A 26,455-nucleotide genomic window follows, 5' to 3' on the forward strand; every position below is an offset into this window, starting at 1 on the left:
AAAAGAACTCTACTACAAAGAAATAGAAGAACCCTATATATGGGTCTCAAACCAAACTCAACTAACTAAGGTGGCATACTAACTGAGCCACGAACTAGAGTAGATAAGGATAGCTGTCATGTAGCTATTATTTATGGGCAGTGTACCAACCGCGTCTACAACTGACAAGTCGGTGACATAAATACACAGCGGTCACCCTGGCGTATCACGAGTGGAGCTCGATATCTCAACACTCGACAGATGCACCACTGATGGGACCTAAAACGGGCCGGCACTGGCTCATACACTAGCCGGACCTCTATCATGTGCTCAACAACCCCACGGCCTCACGGACCAGGAGCGTTAATGACACATACATCATCTTCCTAAACATCTTGCGTTTGTATCACGTCTTGTAGTCCAACGCTAACCCAATTAACACTCCTCAGAGGGAGTCCCTAGCACATTGCCAAATAGCACGAAGTACAAACATAGGAGGTCCTCCAGCGGCTGACTGTCGCTACCTCACTGCGACTCTCCTACACCTTGGGGATTGGCCCCTCGATGCGTTGCTAAACATGTATAACACAACATCGCACATATTTCCACTCAAGGTACCAATTAATCGTATCCAGGAATGTACCATACCTCACTTTACTTTCCCCTTAGACCCAACGCCTAGCCTATAGCTTGGAATAACCTGTCTCTCACTCAACGTTGGTCATGTTCCTCTAGAAAGCAATTGCCATGCATCCAGGAGGTATTGTCTGATACCTTTTATCATTTTATGCCTCATGCAAATTGTGAATGTCCATGTGCTCAAACAAAGAAAAAGCAGCATTGTGCTTAGTGCAAAAGCATTCTTTCAATGATTTTGACTATCGCTCGTATGCGGCGTTGCATGAACCTAGCACCGAGAAACCCTCGTGCTACTAGGTCCTTAATTTTTAATTATCGACCAACCTAAATGGTATGCATAAAAACTAGCAATCTTTTCATCATTTCATTCAGCATTTAAATACCTTTTATACACTCTACCCCCTCACCCGTTTAGATTGTGCATTATTGATCGGTTTAGGGTTCATTTCCATGTTTTTTGTTGTATAAAAAGCAATAAAAACTCACTAAAACATAAAGGTAGGGCTGAATTGAGGCTAAACCTCATACTTCAAACCCCCCATACATCCACAAACATGAATCTTATTTTTTTCTTAATTTTAGGCTCTCAAAATCCAATTTTTCCTTATTTTTCTCCATTTTCTCTATTTTTATTGTATTTTTTGCAATATTAAATAACTAAAAATTCAAAATTAGTTGTGGGCTGTGGCCCTTAGGTTCATTTGCAGCAAAAACATAAATTTAGTTGGTGTGTCTTATTATATTTTTCACTTATATCTCAAAAACACCCAATTTCTCCATATTGCACGTGTTTTACCCTATTAATTTCAATCACAACACTTATGATTTTCTGATTTTCTAAGCATAAACTCATCAAACTTATAGCAACCAACATTATAATGCATAATCATCCCATGGGAACAAATATCCATGAAGCAAATTGCATAAAACATCAATTTCCTTTGTAAAAATGAAATTACCGTTCCTTGCGGGTTGCAGGTTTTTATTTGCCATGTCTCGAGACTGATTTCCAACCGCCATTAATGCTCATGATAGTCCACAATCAGCAATCTTCATTCCTCTTGAACCATGGAGCAATCCGGTCTTCATTGGACAAGCATCCGTCATCCAGTCTTCTTCTTCTTCTTCACCACATGAATCTGCCCTTAGAAGAGAGAGAGAGAGGAGAAAGAAATACTGAAATCAGAGATCTTCATAGAGACCACCATTTCTCGGGTGAGAGGCGGCGATAGAGTCAGCAAAGTAGAGGGAAATGAAGGGCAATCATCATCTGCAAGGGTTGTATGCAACCTCCATCCCTCAAGATCAACATAGAGGGCGCAAATTTCGGCGCCTGTAGACATCACGTTTTCTCCTCCTTGATCATGATTTTTTCATCCACATTTCATGTGGCATAAAATTTGGGCCCCAAAGGTCATGCCCATTTGACCACTCTAATGTCCACCTCTTCAAATCTTGACCGGTTTCTTGGCCATTTCCCCGTCCGGACTCCGAATTGAGCTCTGAAAAATCCTAGGCGTCTGGCTCGGCATCCTGCATTGGTCGGTAACTCTTGTCAACCCGCACGATAGTCTGAAAAATTATGAAAAATCAACAAGTGTCACTCGGGCGCCTTTAAAGCACTTTGCCGCTTAAAATCTAGATCGAGCCGCTGCCTTCGACGTTGAATATTTTTCCCTTGAAATTCGTAATTTGTAGCTATTTTTAAGCACTTCTCGGCATCAAAATTCCGCTCTCATTTTCTCAAAGGAATTGATAGCAAGGTAACAATGACCTAGAATCTATAGAGCTAGAGTCCCAAATTATGTTGTTTTAGGGGAACGAAATGGGACTATGCCTTACGGGAAGAGAGGTCGAGTTTCGCATCCCTCTCGTTTCCCATTCTCCTTGAACCAAGTGCAATATAAATCCGCTTCGACCCTGATGTTTCTATGTAAAGTAGTTCGTCTAGGGCTTGACATTAGGTACCTCCTAGGAACTTGACCATTAGGAAAACCTTGATTGTCCCAAGTGGGAACAGCCAAAATGCTTCCGCTTCGTGACAGAATCGGGAAGACCTAGATCGCAAACCCCATGACATTCATTGGGAGTGCCAGGCGGTGCTTTCTAGACTCTCTTCCCAATGGGCTGCTAAGATGTGTCCTACGAGTGGACAGGGGGACACGTTACACCAAGGAACCAAATCTCTAACTCTACATCTTGGGATACCTTGCACAACATAGGTCATCACTCATACAAGCAGGTGTTATGCATCCAAGATATGATACCATATGGTGCATGCAGTGCAATTGTGTATGACTAAAATGCTCAAACAATTTTATTTATTAACAATCAGCAACATGAAAGTGCAGAGACAGTTCCTTTTGTGCTTTTCTTCTACTACACGATTGCTTCATTCCTTAGGGCTAGTATTGAGCTTTCTTGTGTTACTAGACCCTTTTAATTTTAGAAAACAATGAACCTTATATGGTATGTATCATGAAACATCATAATTCAGCATACTTTAAACACTCAATGACCCCCTCTCCATATCGTTTAAAGTTATGCATTCGTTGATAGGGTTAAGGCATATCTTTCATGTATTTTCATTTTACAAAAGCGATAAAAACCCACTTTAATAAAGAGATATGGTTGAATTGACTCTAAACCCCATGCTTTAGCTCTACCACACATTCAAAAATATAAATCTTATTTCTTCTTATTTTTTGGATGCAAGAAACCTATTTTTATCTATTTTTATTTTTTCCTATTTATTTATAAAAAATTACTAATATTTACTCATTTCTTGGTTTAGATTGATTGATCTAGTGAGAATAATTCACTTATCATGTTTCAACCCATAGGAACAGCATACACATGACAAAAACCCAAAAATCACATTTTTTTTCTTAAATTGCATAGTATTGAGTTTTGCGTATTTAGCATAAAATTATTATATGAATGATTTTTTATGATTTATTCAACACGACTAATAAATCCAAACATTGGCAATCAAATACAATCATTTCTAACCATTTCCAACCAAAATTTGTCATAAAACAATGAATTGATGACTTACTCATAAAACTGCACATTAGGACATACATATTTCAAAATTCGAGGCCCATTCATGCTCTTTCATAGCCGCGGTTATGATCCATCCAATCTCCATTCATGTTCCTTTTCACTCCCACATCATCACACGTTCAAAAACATTCCTCTCAACCCACCCCCTTCTCTCATATAGTAATCCATGAGAACAAACCACAAGAGGAGAGGAGAGAGAAATACTAAAAGCATATCTATTCATAGAATGCATCAAATTTTTATATATTTTTCACGATGGAGGGTGAAAAACTTTAGAGACATTTTTGCCCAGAGCATTTTTTCCATCTCCATCGATCAAAAAATAAGATTCTTTATGATTTTGGGGGCATCGAGAAACCCCCTCCCCCCCCCCCCCCCCACACACACGTTTCATGAAAATACACGTCTCTTCATTCCCAAACTTAATGAAGCTTGTTTAAAATTAAAATCAACAAACCGGTTCATCCTTGTGTTCGCACTCTTGACCTAAGTGGTTTTTTAAATTTTGGCAAGGAAAACGAGCTTGAACTCAAGATCTGTCTAGTTGACTAGCTTCATAGCATCGAAATATATAAATCTGGCCCCATCACACTTTGGCTCCTAGATCATATAATTGCTTCATAACGCAAAACCTTGTAGGGATTAAATGGGGGGTTAAACTGACTCCGATCGACAAACCGAGACCTCCAGCTCATCAATCCACAACCATTTCATTTTGCATGAAAATTTGGTCTTTTACAACCTTCCAAGCTCTTTTCAAAACAACATGCTCTAAAAAGATGCTCTCATTTTGGTGACTACGAGATAGGGTGACTCGACCCGTTGAATCCCACAAATTGATCTACATAAACAACAACAAAAAAAGCATGAAGCTACCACAAAATTATACTCAACAAAACACAAGAACAACTTTCACCCTACCCCTTAACACAACTAAGGCATGAAAATCCACAAGGGATAGGTTCAATGTAATCTGATAAAGATCCAAAGCGAGTCGCTAACCAATTGCTCCAACATAGACCAATGAGAAGAACTATCAAAGGGGTCATCCTAGTGGTGGCCTAGAACTACCTATTTAACTTAGGAAGACTGGACTAGAAACTCCTACCAGGTGAGGTATCCTATAGACATGACGAAGCTCTACTGCAATTAGCCGAGCCTCTCTCTCTCTCCACACCTATGCGGAAGTGCTGCTCAAATCCATCAAGATTCTTCCATGGCTCCCAAGAGATGTCGAGATGCTAGGGGAGGTCATGCTCGGAGAGCTCCCCAATGCGAGGAAGTAGTCGCTACTTAGGGAACTCAACACGAAGCTAAAGTACAAGCAAAAGTTACCCCCAAATCCATTTAACCCAAAGGACCAATTATTCCACAACAAACCAAGGTTACGATCATACCCCGTAATCACGATGGATGGCCAAACGAAGATAATCAGGTTTAGTACATAAGAAAATTTCATAAAGATGTGCTAGAGAAGTATATCTTTCCTCTAATGCCTCTACCTCACCCAACGAATGATTGTTGAGAGAAAAACGCACAGTGGGTAGCTCTATTTCCAGTGAAAAAACACACTCACCCCCATACACTATCTTAAACGGGGTGTGGCCTATAGCTCTCTTGAATGTCATATTGTAATCCTACATACTACATATAATTTCTTATCCCCATTGCGCTTAATTTTCGATACTATATTGGATAAGATTCCTACCAGATTTTTATTTGTACTCTCAACTTGACCATTGGCTTGAGGATTATACAAGGTAGTTTTGTTGTGCTTAATCTTCAAAGCTTCTGTTAAGGTTACAATAACCTTATTCAAGAAGTGTGTCCCTCAATCAGACACTATCTCCTTGGGTGGACCAAAACGGCAAACAATTTGCTCCATGATGAAACTAGTCGTCTCCTTAGCATTATCCTTCACCATTTCTTGAGCTTCAGATCACTTTGTAAATTTTGTTCGTTGCTACAATGATATAAGCTTTCGCATAGTCAATGAAAGGTATATTGGTCTCACAAAATTGATACCCCATTTTTCAAAGGGTAACGTAACTAAAATAGGGTTTAGAGGTATCTTACAATTCTCCTTGGCATCATGTCTTTGATAGACATCAAAACATTTAACATAATTGAAAGCTTTCTTATGGAAGATTGATGGCCACCAATATCTAGCACGGAGAGCTTTTTGGGCAGTAAGCTGTCAAGAAAAATGTCCCCCATCAGCTAAATCATGGCATTCCTCAAGAATGAATGGTACCTCATCAGGTACTACACAACAATGATAAATGACGTCCACTCCTCTCTCATACAAGACACCCACTATAATAAAAAAGGGTAGTGCTTGTTGTTTAATCTTTCTCTTCTCAAACTTTGATAGAGCATCCCCAAATCCTCCTATAGATAAATAATGTGTCATAGCTACATACCAAGAAGGGATAGAAGTTGTATCGATCTTGAATAAGCCTTGAATGTCACTTTCTTTAGCCAAAATTTCCTTCAACTCCTCGAAATCCACAAGCCATTCCACAATACCTTGTAGCTTTGGTGGCTTACTCATAATCTCATAATCAAACTCCTACAAAGTGATTAACCATTTTGCTAAATGGTTAGACAATTGCAACTTATTCATCAACATTCTAAGTCCTTCTACCTTTGTGAAAAATACTACCTTCTCATAGAGAATATAGTGTCTGAATTTGTTTGTTGTGAAAACCATTCAAAGACATAATTTCTCCATATAAGTATAGTTGACTTCAGATATTGCCAATTTCCTACTAGCAAAGGCAATTGGATGATACCATTTCTCTTTCCAAATTTGGACTAAGCAATAGCTGATACTATGTATTGTGGCTATTGAAAATATATAGAAAACTTCACCTCTTCTTGGTGTTTTCTCTAGTTTCTACTTCACATCCTCAAAAGATACTTGATAGGCTTCATTTCACTCAAATAGACAATTAAAAGATAACAAATTCATCAATGGAAATGCTCTTTCTGCTAGTGCATTGATAAATCTTCGATAATATGCCACCAATGATAGAAAGCTATGTACCTCTTTTGGAGTATGAGGGAGTCCATAATGACTATAACCTTCATCTCTTCAAGTTGAGTCGCAATACCAACCAAACTAACAACATGGGCTAGCAACAGCCTATAGGGCACCTTAAAGATGCACTTTCATGGATTAAGAGCAATGTAGAAGTGTTTGCAATGCTCAAAATATTTCCTTAAAATGATCAATTGTTTATCTCTTGTCGTGGCTACCCCCAAATAGTCATTTAAGACTTTTAACTCCTCTAAAGAGATGCCACCAAAAGTCTTACCAGCTGTATGTTGCTAAGAACTAGGTGCATTGCATAACCCAAAAGCCATCATATGATACAAAAAGGTACCAAAGATAGTAATAAATATCAGTTTCAATTTTTCTTCCTCTGCAATAACCATTTGGTTATATCCAGCAAAGCAATCCATAAATGAATAGATTTTCCTACCTACTAATTGATCTAAAATCTAATAAATAAATGGTAACGGATAGTAATCTTTAATGGTTTGCTTATTAAGCTCTCTAAAATCTATGCAAAGCTAGATCTGATTGTTCTTCTTCTTCCTGATAACAATTGATGAACACCACTCTATGTGTTGAAACTGAAATATCAGGCTATCTTTCCATAATTTTGTCAACTCTTCGAATAGCATGTCCCTTAGTTCAAAAGGCATACACCTTAATTTTTGACGCACAAGGCAGATACCTTTCTTTAGAGGAATAGTATGAATAGCTAGATTGGGAGGAATGCCTCTTAGCTAGTCATAACTCCAAGCAAATATATCACTAAATTCCTAAATCAAGGACACATAGTTCTCCCTAAATCATTTATCGTACCAAGGTCTAACTCAATTATGTGTACATCTCTAATCCTCTCTTGAGCTTGCTGAGGGTTGAGATGATTTGATTTTTTGGTTGATTTTTGTTGTTTTTGTGGACTACATGATTGATTTTTTATCAATTTTGAGTGATGTTTAGTTGTTTTGGAAGTATTTTGAAGTGTTTTGAATGAGTTTGATTATGTTTTGAAATCTCAAGATATTTTATAGTGGAGATGTGATGTTCTGACATGTTATGTTGGTGTCCTCTTAGTGCTTGATTGTGCCTATTTGAGTCTGTTGACCATCTGTTTTGCTTTATTTTTCTTCTATATGAAGGGTTAGAGTTATGATTGATAAATTTTGAGAGTGTTTAGAAGCTTAATGATTGATTCTAGATGGTTTTAAGTGAAGTAAGTGAGCTAAAGGCTTTCTAATGCCTTCTCTTAACCCTATGTTGAGCGTATATAGATCCTCTATTTCAATTCTATTTTGTTCTGTATACCTCTGTAAGTGTGATAATGGATAAATGTGAAGCTTGGGAAAGTTTTCCAATCTTGGGAAGGTATGAATTTAAGTTCCAGTAACCTTGAAGAATTTGAAGATCTAGTTGTTGAAAACTTGAAGTAAAGATTGAAGTGAAGTGACACTAGTGAGCTCTCAAGGGACACTGTAGTGGTCCTATTGACATTTCATACTAGACAAACCTCTTGGAAGGTGTATCCATGACCAAATGGGGATTATTAATTATTATTCTTGGGGATCTCATTGTACTATTGAGAGAGAGCATGTATGAGAGAGAGAGAGAGAGAGATAGCCAATTTTATGCAAAACATTATATCTATGAATGAGAGATTGTGAGACTCGAAATCTATGGAAACTTTGAATAAGAATATTATGTTATATCTTTCCATTAAAAGTGATCTATTTTCTTGTATTTTTGTGGTATATCAATGAATTTTATGAAGAATATAAAGAGCTTTATTGATTTTGATTCAAGTTAAAGCCATGGGAAAATTGTTTCTATGAAGTTGCGTGAAGATTTCTTGTTCCTGGTGTTCTTTTCCTTGTCGTGGACATACCAAATATGAAAAAGATGTTTGTTTATGATAAAATATATATTTTCTTGTATTATATTCCCCACATTTTCTTGGCGTCTCTCTTGGGACTCCATGTTTTTGGTGCACAGCTGGGGAAAACTACCATCAACAAGCATCAGAAGAGGCTGAAAATGAAGGAAATGACATTGCCAAGAAGAGAAGAATTTAATGGATGCTTGCAAAGTTCCTTCTAGCACTGAATAATTGGAGAGTCTCATTGTGAAAGCTAATTTTTACAAGAAGTTCATTCCACAATGGCAGAAATATATTACCATCATGATATAGGCTCTCTGTGGTGGACTATTTCCTCTCCCAGTTGCGGCAACAGAGATGTGCATCTTGATGGAATTGGAAGTTGCTGCAATAACACATGCAAAGAAAGGAGAACCTGTAGTTCCAAAAGAGAACATTCCCTCTTCGAATAATGTGAAGTTCAACCTTCCTAGGGAGAAACAAAATAGTGTAGCACAAAACAATGTAGTACAGAGAAATACAGAGCCACAGAGAGTAGTAGAGACAATTGCTGAGATAAGACTAGAGGTCCACAAGATAGAGGATGCCAAAGTACCTCCTAAAGGAGAAAAAGCATAGATGTTTCTGCCCCTAGAAAAAAAAGGATTAGAGAAGCTTGTGAATCCTATCAAAGAATATGACTTGGTGAAAGATCTAGACACCTTCAAACCTAACATTTTGACATTTGCTGATGTTGTCACCTAGCTATTGAAAGAAATTCAAAAGAATATTGGCGAGAAGAAGAGGCTTAAGTATTGCTCCCTCAATAGAACCAAGCTTAATAAAGGCTTAGAGCCTGTGAAGGAAGTGAAAGTAGCTAACATCTTCTTGGATCCTGGAACCCTAGAGATTGGTGTGTGGATTGAAGGATGATTTATAGTAGATGCATTGATTGATGGCGACTCATCAATGAACATCATGATGGATGTGACAATGAAGGATTTAGGCTTGCAAGGAATGTAGCCTACGCAGTGGCTTATACGATTGGCAGACCAAAGCAGAATCAATCCTTTGGGCATTCTCCCCGTACGTGAAGACAACCCTCGCAGGAAGAGATTATTGACTGACATATATGGTGGTCAAACCAAATTCCTACACGACCTCATACCCTCTGCCGCTAGAAAGACCTTGGCTCTTTGAAGCAAGAGAAAGGAAAGATTGGCTCAAAGAAACCCTAACCCTAGGCAGAGGACCCAACAAAGTGGTGTTGAAGTTGTATGGATCACAAAATAGCAATGGATCCACTTCCATCAAAGTCTTAATAGACTCTTCCAATTAAGTAACAGATGGTACATCAAGAGGCAAAGAAGCCGTCAAATAGATATTTTCCAAGAAAACAGAGACACTTTCCCTGACAATGGGCACTATAAGCCAACAACCAAAAGAAGCCAGGTCTTTGTCAATGGGTGAATACCTCTTGCCTAAACCCAAATTGACTTCTAAAGTCACATTTGACAGTGAGATAGAAGCATGGATGTACTATTCTCCCTATTATATGGTCGTAGCAGAAACAGACGGAGAAGCAGAAGCAAAGGATATAACAGAGAGCCAGTTCTTCTCTTACAGAGCCCCCACAGAGGTAGAAATAGAGTCTAAAGAGGAATAAAATTACAATGTAGAAGAAGAATATGAAAGAGAACTAGAAGAGTCTATCCTACTTGCAAAATGCACAAATGAGGAAGAAATTTTAAAAGCCTTAGAAGCAAAAAACCCCATGATGTTTGATAGAGTGACTTTGGTACCCTTTTTGGACTGGCTAATGAGTCACCTCATATGCAAAACCTCTATAAGAAATGGATTAAGCAGAAGAAGCCTTCCTTCAACAGTGGCTCTTGCCGCTCTAATCCACCCCTCTCACAAGAAGATGATGAAAATGCAATGTGCTAACAACCACCAATTTGGCAGCTCAAACAAAACACAAAAGGTTCCTACTATGTGACATTCTTGGATACATCCTTGCAAGATGAGTCCTCAAGTCAAGAAACAACTCATCCTCAAACCAAAATTGAAATAGAAATGATACCCTTTCATCTTTCTAAGAAGTAAGCCAAGTCTCCACAAAAAGAGAAAGTTGGTTCCAGTGAATCATCAGAATAGGGGTTTACTCTCTTGAAGGAGTCGACGGATATCTACCTAGAAGCTGTCTGTGGGACATTCATCCACGAAGTGGAAGGTGAAAAGCAATTAACATTTATGGATATTGATGGTATAGAACATCACATGAAGGTGGGTATAAATCTTCTAGAAGAAGAACTATTGGTCTTGCAAGACCTACTAAAGGAGAACTTGGACGTGTTTGCATGGTCGTACAAAGATCTAAAGGAGATTGATCCCAGAGTATTCCAACACCACATCGACCTAGATCCCGATGCTAAGCTTTCTAGGCCAAGATAGAGGTGCATGAATCCAAATTACTCTGCCCTAGTGAAGGCCAAATTACTGAAGCTCCTTGAAGCCAAGTTCATATATCTAGTGGCCAATAGTGAATAAAAAGAATGGAAAGCTGTGAATATGTGTGGACTTCCAAAAGTTGAACTCCAAGACAAAGAAGGATCATTTTCCCATCCCTTTCACAGACCAATTGTTAAACACAATGGTAGGCCACGAGCTTTATTCCCTCTTGGATGGACTTAGTAGATATAACCAAGTCCAAATCACAGAAGAAGATCAATCTAAATCAATCTAAAACAACCTTTACAATAGAATGGGGAGCCTATGCTTACATAGTGATACTGTTTGGGCTATGTAACTCTCCTGCTACCTTCCAACGAGTGATAATGGCTGCATTCCAAAACCATCTGCATGACTTCATTGAGGTGTACCTAGATGACTTGTGTGTTTATGGCCTAATATGTGAGCATTAGGGACACACAGAGTAGTGTTTTGACATATGTCAAGAGTATGGGATCTCTCTCAACCGTGAAAAATGCATCTTCGGAGTATTGTCAAGAGTTCTTTTGGGCCACATTGTCTCTGCACAAGGGATAGCAAGATAAACCTTGCAAAGATTGAGAAGATCACAACTTTAATAGCACCAATCAACCTCAAATAATTAAGGGGATTCCTTGGCCATGTGGGATATTACAGAAGATTCATTGTACACTTTGCAAAAAAGGTAGTCCCCCTGTATAAACTTCTTAGAAAAGATGCAGAGTTTACATGGACCACTGATTGTGACGAGGTATTCAACACCCTAAAACAATGCCTGATTGAGGCACCCATCCTGCAACCTGCTGATTGGATGAAGGAGTTCCATGTGGACACTTGTTACCGCGTTTCCCACAGCACAGAGGAGCGAAAAATGGAAAAAAAAAAGAGAAATAACAAAAAAGGCGCAGGACAAAAGCAGAAAAAGGAACCTTAACCGGTAACCAGTCCCTGAAAAATTTAAATGCTCGGGCACGACCCTCAGAAAGCCTCGACGTTGCCCCGAGACAACAAAAGAGTAAAAGGGTGCACCATTAAAATGTGGGAGCGCCCCTGAATCTTTGTAAAAGAGTGCCAGGCTCACTCCTGTGCAAAGTGTACGCATTAGTTGGAAATAGGATAAATTAGAATGGTGGGAAATGGAAAAAAGGGCTTAGGCTACGGCCAGCCATCTAAAAAAGGGATAAGGGGATGACCGCCCAAAAAGGATTTAGGGCTTTGTATATAAAGTTGAAAAGTGAATGAGAAGCTCATTCTTTGGTGTGTGGCAAAAAGAGTCTTCTTCTTCCTCTCTTCTTCTCTCCTTCTTGCTTGTGTGTGCTCTTGAGCGAGGGAGTGTGAGAGTGTGAGGGAGTGAGTGTGTGTGGGAGTGAGGGATCAAGAGGGTGAAGCTCTTCACCATCTCCCCTTCTCTTCTTCTCTTCTCTTCTCTTCTCTTCTCTTCTCTTCTCTTCTCTTATGTGCGTGGCTATGGAGGATGGAGCTTAGAGATGGAGGAGGCTCAAGGATGCTTGAGCTAGCATCAAGAATTGTGGAGCTACCGGAGTGCAAGAGAGAGGAGGGTACTCGATCAAGCATCAAGGTAAGCTCACTACACTCGTAGGATTGACGATGCATCGGCTAGGTGAGAGATAGCCATTAGAGCTCGCTTGGAACGCTTGAAACAATAAGCAGTCCGTGGGTCTTGGCAGTTGAGCGTGAGCTCCCACATTTTGGTTCTGTTGTCGGGACCAACGGACTCAAGCTTGAGCACTTGCGCGCCTCATATCGAGAATCGAAGTAGGATATTCATCCCCGAAATGGAGCTTGAGATAGGTAGGAAGTTTGGGTGTTTTTGATCGTCAAAACAGGTAAGTATTTTGGGATATTCTAGTTGTTTGATGATTGGAAAACATGGAGAAATTAGTTCAGTTTTTTGCTTTCGATTTGTGTTGCGTTTAGAGTAGGCTAACAGCAGGAAATTGCACCCAAGAGGCATAGGGTTTGTTGCTGTAAAATAGGAAGAAAATCAGGGAAAACAGGGGAAAAATGGAGGAAATGTGCACTTGAATGTGTAGGAATCGCAAGGAGAGTGATCGGTAACATCCGGGGAATGTCCAGCAAGGTTATAAGTTCTTGAAGGGCAAGGGAACCCTCATTTGCAACTAGCTGAGAGAGAGAGAGAGAGAGCTTGCGCGACTCGTTCGATCGATCAGGGCAAGGAGTGACATTGCTATCGGCGATCCCCAGGTATATAGATCTCTCCCCCATCACTCCAACATCATTTCTGGTGAATTTTGTAGTCTATAGTCATCGATGACTTGAGATTTTGGATAAATTTGTGCTCAAAAGTGTGTTCGGGCCAGTGGAATTGGACACCCGATTCAGGGTCCGATTCTCAGAATCGGACGTCCGATTTGGAGAATCGGACGCTCGGACAACCGTCCGATCAGACCAACCCGTCCGACTCGGACACTCAGACACTCAGACTCAAACACTCAGACCAACCACGTCCGATTGGACTACTTGTCCGATTGTCCAATCGAAGAAATCGGACTCATGAATTAGGACACGTCAGCAATCAGACCACATGACTAGTCCGATCGGACCACTTGTCTAATTTTCGAAGATTGGACACCTAACTCCCGTCCGATTTTGAGACTTGGATGGCTCAAACTCAGGCCCACCTGGTTTGATTCCTAGAATCAGACCACTCGTAAATCGGACCACTCGAATCGGACCACTGGTAAATTGGATGTTCGATTCCCAGAGTCGAACACACCTTTAATATTTTTAAAAAAAGGGAAAAACATAAAAAATTGACCCCCACGAGCAACTGGAAGTGCAACCCTCTCCAGGACAACATGGGGAATGCCTTGTAGGCAGTTCCCAACATAGGAGTCAAGACCAAGGGACAGGGGAACAGTGCTGGAGCACCCCCAGTGACCTAACGCGTCGAAAATGAAAATCCAATCGGAGGACCTGTGATCGACCCCCCTAGTGAACGGCAAGAAGCAGCGCAGACCCTAGAACCCGCTAGAATGGCCAGGACTTGAGCAACGAAGCCTATCAGGCCCGAAACAAGCAAGAGTGTGTAAGACGCCGAGGAATCGCTCGTGGCACTCACATTGAATTTCTGCACTTGAAGTACACTTAAGAAAGTTGAAAGCCTGATTGGGCACAAGTGCACAAGAAACAACACACTCACCGAGTGACCATAAATTGAGGTTTGTATTCAATAACCAAAGGAACTCACTCAGATAAACCACTCAAGGAACCCACCAATAGGAGAGGACCCAAGACATAGACAAACAATTGAAGCACGGGGTAGGACCGAGCAAGGAGTGCCAACAATGAGGATGTGTCAAGTCTATTTACCCTAGTCGATAGCGTAGTGGAGTGCAAGAACTCAACCATGACTGAAGAGAGCTCCGATCATCGGTCTAGTGAGGAACTTGATTTGAACATATTCCCAGATGCTATTCAGCAGGTGTGAGCAGCTACGACATGCACGCCCGGTACGAGCACGCGACAGGACAGCAAACGCAATCATTGCAGACCTAGAGGAGGAGAGAAGGCTAGCCGGCAAGGCACTGCAGGGAATAGTTGAGTATAATAGGGATCAACAGGCTAGGAACCAAAGGCAAAGCATGGAGCTACATGAGGTGCAGCAAGTGCTAAACTTGGCTGGCCAAAACCGAACGGACTATGAGAGGGCACTAGAGGGAGACTTGACATTGAGCGAGCTCCTCATGAAATGGCTGCTTGATAACACCTCAGTAGAGAATAGTGCCACCGCACTAGCGATGTCTCTGCTTGAAGGATTAGGGGCAAACCAAGGCTCAAAGAGCCAGGCCAAAATACCGATTGTTGCCAAGCAACTCAATAAGTACCAACCGCATGACTATCCATACAGCTTTGTTGAATAGTTTGAGCAAGTCTGCAAAGCCAACAGCCTCAATGACTAGACTCAACGTTCGCAAGCATTCGGGCTTTGTCTAGGCAAAAAGGGTAGGACGTGGTATAGAAGCCTAGATGCCGTAGAGCGAGCCAACTTCAATAATCTTAAGGATCTCTTCGTCAAGAGATTTGCCGAGCCAGGATACTCCGATAACCTACTGGTGCACTTGATGAACGTCAAGTAGAAAGAGAAGGAGGACATCCGCGATTACGTGACCCATGTGAGAAGTCTCTTTAAGAGAATCCCTCTAGGCGAGCGACCGACTGACAGAGCAGTTTCAACTGTATTCATCAGCGGAATTCGAGACGAGGAGTTATATAAGGCATTGATAGGCAACTCAAGCTTGCAGCAGGACGTGGTGGCTAGCGTTTTTGAGGAAGCCATTAGAGTTTATGTGACCAGCTGAAAGAGCGGAGCTCTAGGAGCTCAAATCTAGAAGAGACCAACCTGGGAAGCTCAAAGAGAATGTCAGCCTCTAGTGAGCGGTCAATCCCATCATCCCAAGATAAGGGGAAGGCCACCGAGACAGACCAAGGCTTGGCTGAGGTCAAGATGGAATTAGCCAAGCTACAAGACATGTTGAGATGACCAACGCGCCCACACGTCCAATGCGTGTAGTGTGGCAGAAACCACTTTCCGGCCGAATGTCAAGACCCTAGGTCAAGACCTTGTGCTAACTGTGGTAGGTTCGGCCATGATGTCGTGCATTGCAGACTACCAAGAAGACTTCCATACTCGCAACCCTACGTCCAGCCTTATCTAGCTAACAGGCCATAGCCATTCTTCAGAAGGGGAGCCCCATTGGCTCTTCCCATGCCTAATGATATGAAACTAGCCATCCCTAGAATGGACATAAATCCTACAGGCATTCCTAGACTGCCTGGTCCTTACATGACCCACCCATCGAGTGACGCTCCAATACACTACATGGAGGAGCCGAATGAGGAAGAGACCTATATATACCCTTACGTCTCACACGACGACGAGGGCAACACGGTCCTCATGGATTATTGACCCGTGTCGGTGATGGTGTTAGGACGAGGACGAGGTAGAGGCCTAGGAGGGCAGCCGCAGGATCCAGTCACTTGTTGGACTTGTGGACGCCCCAGTCATGTCTCATCACGCTGCCCTGAAAGAGAGCAGCAAAATAGGGACAAGGCTGACCAAAGGTGCGCAGAGTGCGGAATCACCCATCTTTTCATAGACTGCCCAAAGCGGAAGCCGTCCTCTAGCTCAGCCAACTTGCCATCCATCCCATTGGGGTTGTTTGGTGTCGAAAACCCCGATGGGGAGGCCACGCCTATTCCCTTGTGGGTTATGACCCGAGCCCAAACAAAGCAGGCTGGCATCTCTCTGCCAAGACCTAGCAATCTTGACGCAACCTCGATAGGAAAGAAAATCCGCAAGCGGAAAAAGAAGAGATCGGAAGCTAAGGTCGCACTTAAGACCGAGAGTGCTACGACTCTACCTACGAGAAAGAAGGTCTCAGACGCGGAGGCAGAGAATTCAGCCCCTAAGACAGCCGAAAAAGAAAGCGCTAAGGTAGGGGAATACCCGCATCCGAAGCAACAATTAGAGGCCATAGAAAAGGTGAAGGAATGGGTGAGGGAGGCTCAACAGCATCTCAAAGACACTCAGCCCATCGTAGAGGACGAGATCAATGATCTCTACAACGTAAGCACGCCAATATCACAACTTCAACCTAAGTCGGCAGAAGCAACTGTGCTGCAATCAGTGCCGCTATGACCAAGCCTAGACGCAACAAAGCCACAGATTAGCCGCAGCCATTGGCACGGACAATCTAGGCTAAAGGAAGGACGAGTATCTAACAATCTCCTGACCATGCTAGTGACCACCCCTATAACACTTAGCCTAGGAGATCTACTTAAGCAGCACCCTACCCTATGGCAAGACCTTAAGCAGTGGGTCGAAGGGTCACAAGAGTAGGTTGCGGTAGACCTTCGAGATCAGGATGCAGAAATGCAATTGCCCAAGTTTGACGCTACACTCCGTGCCTAAATCCTTTCACGTCAACGCCTTTTGGGAAGGCTCTAAGATGCACACAGTCCTGCCAATCCTAGCCCTAGGTGACACAACAAGAAAGGGAATCGTAGACACGGGAGCTGGGGTTAGTGTTCTTAGCCATGCAGTGCTTCAGACTTGGGAAAACCCGCATGTCGAAGCTGCTAGGTTTAATGTCACTCTAGCAAACGGTATGAGAGTGAAGCCATTCGGGGTACTGAAGAATTGGCTAGTGAAGATCGCAAGTGTCCAGTTCTCCGTCGACTTTATACTCATGAAGGGAGTGGACTACAATGTCTTATTAGGCCGACCCTGGATGCGCAATGCCAGAGTCATCGAAGATTGGGATAACGGCTTGATCTTCCTTGGCAATAGAACGGACGCCGTAAGAATAGAGATGGACACTTGGAAGACCACACCAGTCGACCTAGACACCATCTTTACTATGCTCAAGGGGAACACTCAGGTCAAGAAGCCCTATGGGTCCTTGACCAAGTATATCCCATGCCTAGAGGATGAGCGGGATTGGATGCATGTTCTCGCTACAATCGACATGCCATTCTCAGACCGTGAGGCATATGAGCAGGCCATCAAAATGATCGGCAAGACCAACGAAGCACTCTTTACACCAGTCTGCATGATGGTAGCAAGCCTCCATGGAAAGCCTAAGCCTGTCACCTTCCAAGTACCATCCAACAAAAGGGAACTCCATGGGGTACTGGAATACCTAATGGACCAACTAGCTGGCAACCCAACTGCAAACTTCAAACCACTCCAGGATCTCTTAAAGGATTCCAAGTGGCAATGGACTAGGGTGCACGAGTTAAACCTCATGTATAACTGGGCCCTGGTTCCTGACCAACGACACGAGGCATACCAAGCCCTAGGAGATGACGAGCAGTCGAATGACAAAGATTCCAGCGATGAATATGAAGACTACCAATCTTTCAGTGATGAGAGCGAGGGTGAAGTATATACCATAGAATACGACACTGAAGGACGAGAAATTGAGCAAATACGAGCAGATGCCAAGCCGCAGAAAAGGCAGGCCCTTAGAATAGAGTGAGGAGTCATACGCATGGAATGTGATTGTGCTTGGTTGGAATGCATAGGAGCCATAGACCTTGAGCAAGCAGGCCTAGCCCAACTAGGAACAACATCAATACTTAGGACTGAATCGCCATCTGAATTACGGCCACCAAGGGAGACCACCTCTTCTAGAGAAGATGGAGGGTTTGACTCTGAATCGGAAGTTACTTTGGATAGTGACACAGAGATCCCTAGGCCGCCCATGACCAGACGCACCAAGGGGGACTTACCTGTCCACCTGAGGCGCAGACGGTTAAGGCAGGATAAGGCAAAGCACCCCAGGGATACACGATCAGAAGAGCAGCGAAAGCCACAGGACCTCCCTAAATGCTTCATGAAATTCAAAAAAAGGGGATAGGATAGTAGTTCTGTTAGGTGTCAAACGTCAAGGGCAAACAAGTGAACCAATCGAAGGACCAGCCAAGGTCAAGGAGGTAGACCTAGCCCAAGAAGGGGAAACACCCCGACCAGTGTTCATTGCCGATGACTTGACTGGTAAAGAAGAAATGAGTCTTGTCGCTCTCTTACGGGAGTACATAGACGTGTTTGCTTGGTCTTTAGAAGAGCTACGGGGGGAGATCTGAGTGTTGTGACTCACAACATACCCATGACGACGGACGCAATGCCAGTCAAGCAACGATCGTACCCTATGAATCCAAAAAATGCTCATGCTGTCAAAGAGGAAATTAACAAGCTGATGAGAGCTGGATTCATTTACGAAATTGACCACACAGACTAGGTATCACCCATAGTCATTGTTATGAAGAAGAATGGCAAAATTCGAGTGTGCGTCAATTACAAGAAGGTGAACGCTGCTACGAAGAGAGACAACTATCCCTTGACGTACATTGAGCACATGCTTGAGAGGGTGGCAGGCAAGGAAACCTACAGTTTTTTGGATGGCTTCTTAGGGTACAACCAGGTGCAAGTGCATCCTACAGACAGGCACAAGACCGCCTTTGCCACTGAGTGGGGCGTCTTTGCATACATAGTCATGCCCTTCGGGTTGACCAATGCCCCTGCCACTTTCCAATGCCTCATGTGCACCATCTTTAAGGACATGCTTCACAAAGAGTTAGAGGTCTTTGTCGACGACCTGTGTGTCCATTCGACCTGCATCGAATACTTAGAAAAACTCCGCGTAGTCTTTGAATGGTGCCCCTTATATCGTCTCTCCTTGAACCCCTTGAAGTGTTAGTTTTGGGTGAAGCATAGATGCATCTTAGGACACGTGGTGTCAAAGAACGGCATTGCCACTGACTTCTCGAAGGTCAGGGTTATTGTTGACCTTCCAACCCCAATTAATTACAAGGGAGTTCAATGCTTCTTAGGCCATACAGGATACTATCGGGAGTTTGTGCTGAACTACGTGCTGATCGCCAGACCATTGTACAAGCTGCTAATTGTCTTTGAGTGGACCGAGACATGCCAATGGGCATACAAAGAATTGAAAAAGGCTCTAACAATAGCACCAATTCTAGGAGCCCCAAATTAGACCATTACCTTCCACGTGCACATCGATGCTTCTAAGTTTTCCATGGGGGCAGTGTTGTGCCAACTTGGTGAGCATAACTTAGATTACCCAATGAGCTTTGCTAGCAGACAACTCACGGAGACGGAGATGAATTACTCGACAACAGAAAGGGAGGGATTAGCCATGGTGTTCTCTGTGAAGAAATTCTGGCATTATCTATTGGCCACACCCTTCATCTTTTTCGTGGACCATCAGGCCCTGCTCTATTTAGTGAACAAACCTTGTGCTACAGGGTGCATAGCTCGATGGCTCCTCCTACTCCTAGAGTTTGATTTCTCCATGGTGGTATGAAAGGGAAAATAGCATTACATGGCTGATCACATGTCCCGCATACCCATAGGAGAAGCCGTTGGACAAGGCATTGCGGGAGGACACTTTAGCGAAGACACGGCAGCACAGAAGGTGCTGCAGTCCCAACTATGGTGGCCCACACTTTTCCACGATGCCACGTGATTTGTCAAGCATTGTGATGAGTGCCAATGGAAAAAAGTCCCGATTCGTAAAGATCAAAAGGAGTTGACCCCAATCATTGCTCGCCAACCCTTCGAAAAATGGGAAATTGACTTCATAGGACCATCAGTCCTGCGGTGCAGTACTCACAAGCCAAATACATCGTAGTGACCCCCACCGATTATCTCATGAAATGGGTAGAGGCAAGAGCCACATGAAAAAATGATGCTAGGATGACCGCCAAGTTCTTATGGGAGCAAGTGATCTTGCGCTTCAGTTGCCTCATCGAACTGGTTAGCGACCAAGGCACACACTTCATCAACAAAGTGATAGCACATCTCCTATCCACCTTTCTCATCATCCATTGCAAATCCTCACCATACTACCCTCAGGCTAATGGCCAAGCAGAATCAACTAACAAGATTCTTATCAATGTCCTAACTAAAATAGTCTCAACCTCACGAAGCGACTAGGACAACAAGTTGATGGCAGCCTTGTGGGCCTACCGCACAGCTTATAAAACGCCTGTCGGCCAAACCCCCTTTAGGTTGACCTATGGGACTGAGGCAATTCTACCGTTAGAATTCTTCGTTCCTAGCCTAAGAGTGGCACTTCAAGAACGATAGGAAGGGAAGAAAGCATGGACGCAACGCTTGGTCGAGCTGGAACACCTATCAGAGACTCATCTTCTAGCCACCCACGCGCTTATCTGCGAGAAAGCTCAACGCAAGAGCTGGCTTGACAAGCATGTCAAGCAGCGGGAGTTTGAACAGGGTGACTTAGTGCTCCTCTACTCAGTCAAAGGATATAAGCAAAAGATGAAATTCAGAGGTCTCGGACCCTTCAAGGTTCGGGCAATCAGTTGAACCGGAAATGTCGAGCTTGAGACCCTAGACGGTGAAGGAATAGGCTTCTTCAATGGTAGTTGTGTCAAGAAGTACTTCCCTCCCACTTAGCCTTTGCATGAGCCACCAATGCTAGAACCGCCGAGCAGCCACAATCACTAAAATCAACGAAGATGATGAGGAAGCTGTAGAACCCGCTTACCTCCGTGTCACGGTCACTGCCAAGCAAACATGCACTTTCAACGCGTTGATCAATGAGGGAGCAGACTTCAATGTCTTAACCCACAAGCATTGGATCCAACTTGGCAAACCACTACTTCAACCCACAACTGCCAAATTAAGCCCATATGGGGCTCAATCATACGCACTTCTCGGCAAGTGCAAAGTCACCATTTCTATCGAGTCTGAGACTATTCCAATGTTTTTTTACGTGTTTTCCAGTGCTACAAACGCAGGCATGGAGTCACTGCTAGGGCAAACCTTCAAAAAGCAGACTCACTGTGATGTTGATTGTGAGTCGCAGTGTATCCACCTAGCAATAGGCAACGTGCCCATCATCACAACTTTCAGCAAGGGCTGCATGACACCATCATCGTCCGCAAAGCCACCGGTAGAAACATCTATAGGCAAGACTAAGGAGGGGGTAGTGCACGGCCGCCGCTCCCCGACTTCCATAAACCGCAACCCACAGCAATCAAAGCAAGGGCCCAATAGCCTCGCTTTCAATGGGTGCCTAAACAGTCACAACAACCGCCTAGGAGTCAATGCACCTATCCACATAAGACCCAGAACTCTAAACCGAGGAGTCCAAGATGCAATCACAAGAAGAGCCGCGTGATTAAGCAAAGATGGGTCCCTAAAGCCCTCTTGCATGTGCAAGGCTACTATGAGGGAAATGCCTCACTGTGGATCCCTAAGGCCCCCACAGCCAAAGGCACTAATCATATGCCACCCTCAAGCTTGATCAGCCCACGTCCCCCAACACCTCAAAACCATAGGCCGTAGTGCTCTTCAGAGCCCCAGCCATCCGACTCATCTACACTTTGGCCCAAGAGAGTCGCACAAACCTATCGGCCCAAGCAATAGCCAACGTCATAGGTGGCATCATCTGACCAAGTCAATCCGACCCTCCGCAGCAAAGCTGACTGCAGCAACCCAGCTGCTGTGACTGACCCTAACTCGGCCATCTTCCAAACAGCCCGATTGCAAGCTCAAGGAAAGTCCCAACCGCAACTATGTATTGTCAAGGCCTCTAGTTCTAGCAAACCTCGACCGCTCATTGGCCTCACGCCCTCCTATGAATGAAAATCATTTCTAGCACTAGCCGCTGATCTTGCCAAGGACACCGACGATGATGTGGTGGACTGCATTAAACGACTCGATGCCACCTTTATGTCGCTCGCCCTCAGCTATGACCGTTTGGACTTGGGTCTATTAGAAGAACCCTTTGCAATGGAAGTATGCAATATGCCTTGCTCATGGGAGACTTTTGAATTCGCATTTGCAAAAGCTTCTTGCTCTACTGCTGAGTTGCTCGGTAGCGAGGTCTCCAAAGAGCAAGCCATTAAGCAACGTCTCATCACGTCATACGATCCACGGACCACTTCTGCTATCACTGACCAAGAGATCACAAGGTTATCCCACCTTGCTGATATTGGATCACCTTTCTTGAGGCAATGGTACGCTCTTAGGTTGCAATGGAAGGTTGACGGATGTCGCATAATGACCAACACCGAGCAACGCCGAGCCATCAAAATGGTCGAGTATGATCCCACTTACGTCATGCCTACCTCGTATAGAGTGTTAACCACTCTCTGTGGCCAACCCATGGATGAGCACATCAAGGGGCACCCTTACCTTGACTGCCTCTTAACAGAGGAAGAGCTCCACATTGCAAGTCGGGTCAATTCTAGCAATCTTCTAACTGATATTCTAACATACATCACGCATGTCAGTATCTACCCATTCGAATTAGATAGGGAAGCTCAGCTAGAGTATAACCCCAACTTCTATGCCTGGCTCCTGCACAAATAGACCGATGCCGGTTATGTTGAATGCCCTTGGCCTCTCAACCTCCAAATCCTAGGACGAATTCTTCTCGTTCCAAAGGGGAAAGGGGTAATAAGGTGGAATGCAAAAAATAAACAAGGTAGAATCTAAAAAGTAAACCAAGTAGGAAACGTTAGTTAAATTTGAAATGCAAGGGTAAGATGTAATGGTAAAAGTCTAAAAAGAAAAGTTAAGGCTATTTTCAATAAAATCAGCCACGCTTTTATTCTTCGAGCAAATTAGTTGTCAAAAAGCACTAAAAGTGGAAATAGTTGAACTTGCAGGTAGCGATCATGGCAAGCCAGGACAAAGCGGGCAAGGTCCCCTTCTCGGAGGAGGAGCAAGCAAAATACGGCCTCTCAGTGGAGACGAGAGCCTTCAACCAGTTGAAGTTCCGCCACGTCTTCAATCTTGAAGACGTGGCCTTCGAAGAGCCGGTAGTGCGCCAAATCATAGATCAGTGCCACCTGCAGAAGTACCTAGACGCAGTGGGCCGAAGGGTAGACTACACCCAGTGCGCTGATTTCTTGCGCACCTTCAATAGGAACAGAGGCACCATCATGGTGCGCGACAATGAAGCCACCAGACAGGTGCAGATCGAGCTGACCCCCGAGTTGGTGGAATGGTCACTATGGCTACCGAATAAGGTGGAAAGAAAGCCGAAAAGAGACATCTACGCCATGTTGGGAATGAACAAGGTGAAGGTCCATACCAATGATGGGATTAGCCTGGCAGACATCCCAAACCTAGAAATCCAGCTGCAGGAAAAAATGGTGCACACCTTGTTCTCAAGCTAGAGGTACAAGAGCATAATGAGCCGAATCAACGTACCTCTGCTCGACAGCATTGCGGAAAAATTTCTAGACGAGGTGAACCTTAATGGGTTTGTGAGAAAAACCATAGAGGCTTTGGCTAAGGCCCTGGCAACAGGAGGAAGAGTCGTTGGAGGGGAGTCCCTGTCTTCCTGATCAACCCGCAAGGCATCATCCTCCAAGGCCGCAACCATAGGGTTTGGAGGTGTCCTTACGACCATCATCCAAGAAGCACTAGGGCAAGGATGAGAAGCAGAAGACAAGAAGGGAGGCGACGAAGGAAGTGACGAGTCACCGTCACAATCCCCACCTCACACAGAAGAGCAGCGAAGGTCGTTAGATGAAACGGAGACTGACGCAGATGAAGAGGGAGAGTCCCAAGGCACCCCACAGAGGCACGCAGAACAACAAACCAAAGCCCTACATGGAAAAAGGAAAGAGGAGCAAAAGAAGAATGAAAAGGAAGATCTGGAGAGGGCTCGAAGGGAGTCAGTCAAGGATGAGGAGGAGAGAAAAAAGAAGACCGAAGAGGAGCTGAGAAGGAAGGAAGAGGAAGAAATAGAGCTGGCCACCCGTCGAGGAAGGTGCAGAGAGCCCGCACTAAACAGAGACACCTGGTTCCAATACCAGTGTGCTGGAAATCACACCCCTGCCCCCAGCAGAAGGAAAAGGAAAAGATCCAATGATGCCAACTCTCCCCCTCTTCATACCTTCCATGCCAGCCACTCCTATCATGACAACACCCACTGCCACCGCCACCCAAGGTTCCACCCCAAAAGTTGATGAGAGAAACGTGGTCACTTGGCTACAATTCCTGGTGGAACGGGAGCTGGCAAGAGAAGCGGCCATGGCCACCCCAGCATCAAGAGTCAAATGGGCAACCACAGCTGATCTGGAGCCAAGGCCAGAGCTAAAGAGGTAGAAAACAGAAGACGCTGTCACCACCACCACCATGCCCCACCCCCCACCTCCAATAGGCCAATACGATGAATATGTTAAGGAGCTACTCTCACAGTTAAGAAAGGGCCAGGGAAGAAAGGAGAATAGCCGTGGAGGAGCTGGCAACAGAACGAGAATCACGTGCTGCTCTCCAGTTGGAGAGAACAAAGCAGATAACAGAATACCAAAGGGAGATCCCTATGCTCAGGGAGGAAGCCATCAATAAGGATGCAGAGGAATTAAAGGCCCTGAAGGAACGTGACGCTACTTGGGAAGGAAGGAGAAAAATCTTGATGGAGCATCTCAACGGGGAAAGGGTGACCAATGCTCACCTGCGGTGCAAGAACGATAAGCTATCTGCAGTCAACCTGGAAGCACAAAGCCAGCTTAACAAGATTAGACAAGAGGCTACAAAGCTGGACCAGTTAAGGAAAGAGCAGGTGTGAAGGATGTAGGTGAAGCTGGACCAGCTCAATGCACAGATCGTTGATGAACGCCAAGAGTAGTCCCGCCTGCACCGTGATCTCGAGGCCTAGCAGCAACAACTCATGGCTATGACCCTCCATCAGGGGGAGATCCTGGAGGATATGGAAAAAAGAGCAAAAGAATGGGCTGATCACAATGAGGAGAGAATACGGAACTTGGCACGTCGGCTGGCCAAAGCCGAAGGAGATAGGGTGCTCGCCGAGAATTAGGCAGAGGCAGCCCAGCTCTCCATGATAGCTCAGCAACACACCTTCCTCAATACACTGCTTCACTCCACCAAACTAGAAGGAAACGAAACCAATGATCAGCTTGCAGAAGAAGCTAACCATTGCACGCAGAGCTCTAACAGTAGGCTTGCATGTGCCACTGTAGCTAGGAGGCCCGCCTCAGAGCCTAGAGGAGCAAAGAAGATATCTTGCACAGGTAGGCCTGACGGCGCAGTAAATAGACGAACTCGGTTTCACAGAGGCGAAGGCACAAGAAGACGTGCAATCAGAAGGGGGTGAACCAGAGTTTGATCTGGGACCTCAGGAGGAGGAGTACGTCCCACCACCCCCTCAGCCACAACAAGAGGAATTGCAGCCCTCTGACACATCTGCTGAGAGGAAAGCAACCCAAGCTAACCGCAGGAAAGAAATGGTAGAGAAGGCAAGGAAAAAGCTGAATGTTAGACTTGTTCCAAGACAGCATGTCCCTCTCCTACCATGCCCTAAAGATCCCCTTCCTGAATTCCATGCCGAATTGATTATCTAGGAACAGCAGGAATGTAACCGCGACCCCTTCGACTTGAGCTTTGAGTTTCCCGCTACCTTGAACAGAGTAATGCCCATTCAACTTGTAAATGATGTCATCGCTATGGGTGCAAGGCTCAAGGCCAAGTGGTTAGTGGAGCGAGAGGGCAACCCAACTGCTTGGGGGGCCAAGGACCGCGAATTTTGGCAGGATAAAGTCCTCCAGGTGCCTAGATCGTTGGAAGGCTATAATTGCCAACCCACCTGGAGAAGACACATTTTTTACATCAACCTTGATGCGTGGATAGCATTTTGTAACACCCTCCCTTCTGAGAGAAATGACCCCACTTTCATGCCGTATCCTCGAAGGGTAGGGGTCAACTTTAATCCGTCCATCCACGGCAGGTTCGACTTTCCCATTATCTATAACACCAATAGCACCTCCCATAGGGACGTCCTTCTCATTACCCTCCCTGA

Source organism: Lygodium microphyllum, chromosome 17 (assembly GCF_053477565.2).
Source record: "Lygodium microphyllum isolate KBCC chromosome 17, Lygodium_microphyllum_v1.1.10, whole genome shotgun sequence".
Lineage (NCBI taxonomy): Eukaryota > Viridiplantae > Streptophyta > Polypodiopsida > Schizaeales > Lygodiaceae > Lygodium > Lygodium microphyllum.